The sequence below is a fragment of the Moschus berezovskii genome, chromosome 1, assembly GCF_049115385.1.
Source record: "Moschus berezovskii isolate FMDL1 chromosome 1, NW_MosBer_1.0, whole genome shotgun sequence".
Lineage (NCBI taxonomy): Eukaryota > Metazoa > Chordata > Mammalia > Artiodactyla > Moschidae > Moschus > Moschus berezovskii.
The window spans coordinates 23,779,573-23,783,936 of record NC_142460.1 but is presented as its reverse complement, the minus strand read 5'-3'; positions in this window follow the sequence as shown (position 1 = coordinate 23,783,936).

Below are 4,364 nucleotides of genomic sequence, written 5' to 3'. Positions count from 1 at the left end.
TTCTCTTGGAGTGCAGTTCCTCTCAAATTATAGCCTGCATCCCTAAACTCTGTTCTGTGCATGTTCGCATTTTATTAGACTGCTAATTGCCACTGCATGAGTACCCAGTCACATAAATAAGCACATTGATTTTGCAACCCAAGAAAAACATGAGCCCCCCCCTCAATCATTTCTGCATATTAAATGTGAAGGTTGATCACTGACATCTCATTACCCCAGACCCAAAATTCAGGTCTTTTTAAACATCAAAGTTGCTTCTGTCTCTATTCCTGGACCATTAAGGTTAGGCAATCACACCTTTAATTATTATGTAATCTCTTACTTCTCACTGCCCCCATTTAACACCTCAATTAAAAAAAAATCTTGCAGGTTTCCTCCCTAAACCTTACATTATATTCTTTCAAGCAATCATGTCATTGCTTATGCAGTTGGCTTTTGCTGAAGATCTCTTCACATCCACACTTCCCACCAAGATAATGGGAGACAATCTGTCTCTCTCACGAAATGTGAACTAACTCTTGGAAGGCAAAGGTCATAGTCTTCTGTAAGTTCTCTAGTGAATTTTTCATTGGAGAACTCTAGCACAAAATTAAAGCTCAAAACATATTTAGTGAGCTGAGTTCAGAACAAAGACCTGATGTCAATGTATCAAAGAGCATTAGAGGTGGGATAGTTGTGAATGAGAAGAGTGAGCCAGAAAGGCACGTGCCCCATGTCACTCTGAGCTTTTTTGTAGCCACTGAGAGATTACAGTCTTACACACTCTGTCACCATCATCTAAGCAAGTCACCCACCCACTGTTACCTAGACCTAGAGGGGAGATATCACTGGATATCTCTTTCTTTCATCTTGGGCTGTTCTGTGTTTTAAACAATTCTCTCTGCCCATCACTGCTCTGTGGGCTTGGTGACTTCCTTTGCTTGAGGTTAAATTCAGTTCAGTCACTCAGTCATGTCTGACTCTTTGCAACCCTATGGACTGCAGCATGCCAGGCCTCCCTGTCCATCTCAATTACCCGGAGCTTGCTCAAGCTCATGTCCATCGAGTTGCTGATGCCATCCAACCATCTCGTCTTCTGCTGTCCCCTTCACCTCCTGCCTTCAATCTTGTCCAGTATCAGGATCTTTTCCAATGAGACAGTTTTTCACATGAGGTGGCCAAAGTATTGGAGCTTCAGTTTTAACATCAGTTCCTCCAATGAATATTCAGGACTGATTTCCTTTAGGATTGACTGGTTGGATCTCCTTGCAGTCCAAGGGACTCTCAAGAGTCTTCTCCAACACCACAGTTCAAAAGCATCAATTCTTTGACACTCAGGTTTCTTTATGGTCCAACTCTCACATCCATGCATGACTACTGGTAAAACCAAAGCTTTGACTAGATGGACCTTTGTTGGCAAAGGAATGTCTCTGCTTTTTATACGCTATATAGGTTGGTCATAGCTTTTCTTCCAAGGAGCGAGCATCTTTTAATTTCATGGCTGCAATCAGCATCAGCAGTGATTTTGGAGACCAAAATAAATAAAAAAGTCTGTCACTATTTCCATTGTCTCCCCATCTATTTGCCATGAAGTGATGGGACCAGATACCATGATTTTAGTTTTCTGAACGTTGAGCTTTAAGCCAACTTTTTCACTCTCCTCTTTCACATTCATCAAGAGGCTCTTTAGTTCTTCTTCACTTTCTGCCATAAGGGTGGTGTCATCTGCAGATCTGAGGTTATTGGAGGTTATTGATATTTCTCCTGGCAATCTTGACTCCAGCTTGTGCTTCATACAGCCCGATATTTCGAATGATGTACTCTGCATATAAGTTAAATAAGCAGGGTGACAGTATACAGCCTTAATGTTCTCCTTCCCCTATTTGGAACTAGATTGCTGTTCTATGTCTGAGTCTAACTATTGATTCTTGACCTGCATACAGATTTCTCAAGAGGCAGGTCAGGTGGTCTGGGATTCCCAACTCTTCAAGAATCTTCCACAGTTTATTGTGATCCATACACTCAAAGGCTGTGACATAGTCAATAAAGCAGAAATAGATGGTTTTCTGGAATTATCTTGCTTTTTCTATGATCCAATGGATGTTTGCAATTTGATCTCTGGTTCCTCTGGCTTTTCAAAATTCAGCTTGAACATCAGGAAGTTCATGGTTCACATACTATTGAAGCCTAGCTTGGAGAATTTTGATCATTACTTTACTAGCTTGTGAGATGAGTGCAATTTTGCAGTAGTTTGAACATTCTTTTACCTTTCCTTTCTTTGAGATTGGAATGAAGACTGACCTTTTCCAGTCCTGCGGCCACAATTGAGTTCTCAAATTTGCTGGCATATTGACTTCAGCACTTTAACAGCATCATCTTTTAGGATTTGAAATAGCTCAAGAGGAATTCAATCACCTCCACCAGCTTTGTTTGTTGTGATTCTTCCTAAGGTCCACTTGGCTTTGCATTCCGGATGTCTGGCTTTAGGTGAGTGATCACACCCTCATGGTCATCTGGGTCATGAAGTTCTCTTTTTATAATTCTTCTGTGTATTCTTGCCACCTCTTCTTAATATCTTCTGCTTCTCTTAGGTCCATACAGTTTCTGTACCTTTTTGTGCCCATCTTTGCATGAAATGTTCCCTTGGTATCTCTAATTTTCTTGAAGAGATTTCTAGTCTTTCCCATTCTATTGTTTTCCTCTATTTCTTTGCATTGATCACTGAGGAAGGCTTTCTTATCTCTCTGTGCTATTCTTTGGAACTCTGCACTTAATGGGTATATCTTTCCTTTACTTCTTTGCCTTTAGCTTCTCTTCTTTTCTCAGCTATTTGTAAGACCTCCTCAGACAACCGTTTTGCCTTTTTGCATTTCTTTTTCTTGGGGATGGTCTTAATCACTGCCTCCTGTACAAGCTGACAAAACTCCATCTATAGTTCTTCAAGCATTCTGTCTATTAGATCTAATCTCTTGATCTATTTGTCACTATAAACATAAGAGATTTGATTTAGGTCATACCTGAGTGGTCTAGTGGTTTTCCCTACTTTCTTCAATTTGAGTCTGAATTTGACAATAAGGAGTTCATGATCTGAACCACAGTCAGCTCTCAGTCTTGTTTTTGCTGACTCTATAGAACTTGTCCATCTTTGGCTGAAAAGAATGGAATCAATCTGATTTCAGTATTGACCATTTGGTAATGTCCATGTGTAGAGTCTTCTCTTGTGTTGTTGGAAGAGGGTTTTTGCTATGACCAGTGAATTCTCTTGGCAAAACTCTGATAGCCTTTGACCTGCTTCATTTTGTACTTCAAGGCCAAATTTTCCTATTACTCCAGGTATCTCATGACTCTCTACTTTTGCATTCCAGTCCCCTATGATGTAAAGGACATTTTTTGCAGGGTGTTAATTCTAGAAGGTCTTGTAGGTCTTCACAGAACAGTTCAACTTCAGCTTCTTCAGTGTTACTGGTTGGGGCATAGCTTTTGACTACTGTGATATTGAATGGCTTGCCTTGGAAATGGACAGAGATCATCCTGCCATGTTTGGGATTCTACCCAAGTACTGCATCTTGGAAAGTTCTGTTGACTATGAGGGCTACTGCATTTCTTCTAAGAAATTCTTGTCTACAGTAGTAGATATAATGGTCATCTGAATTAAATTCTCCCATTCCCATCCATTTTAGTTCACTGATTCTTAAAATGTCAACGTTCACTCTTGCCATCACCTGTTTGACCACTTCCAATTTACACTGATTCCCAGACCTAACATTCCAGCTTCCCATGCAGTATTGTTCTTTATAGCATCGGACCTTACTTCCATCACCAGTCACATCCACAACTGGCCATTGTTCGCTTTGGCTCTTTCTCTTCATTCTTTCTAGAGTTTTCCTCCGCTCTTCTTTCTCCTCCCATGTGAACACCTGCCAACATGGGAGTTAATCTTTCAGGGTCCTATCTTTTTGCCTTTTCATACTGTTCATAGGGTTTTCATGATTGAGGTTAGAAGGTTCTAGTTCAAGTAGGTTTATTTAATGTGTTCCTAAGGCCTTCTCATGGGCCACATGACTGTTTTCCCTTTGAATTTGTTTCCCAGTGGTTTCTTTAGTACACGTTGCTCATTCCATATTACTTGAAGAATTCTTTCTCAATGCCAGTGCCAAAAATTCAGACTCATAGGATATTTTTGTCTTACTAATAAAAAATTTAAATTTCTGTTTATACAAAAGTCAATGAGTAACTCTGCACCTAGATGACACATTACTATTAATTATAACTCTTTGGATGTGAGTAACAGAAATCTCATTTTATTTTAATTAGTTTAAGCCAAAATATACTTTATTGGCCAATATAATCAAAGTGCATAAAAGACAAGTAAATTTGGCTTAAAG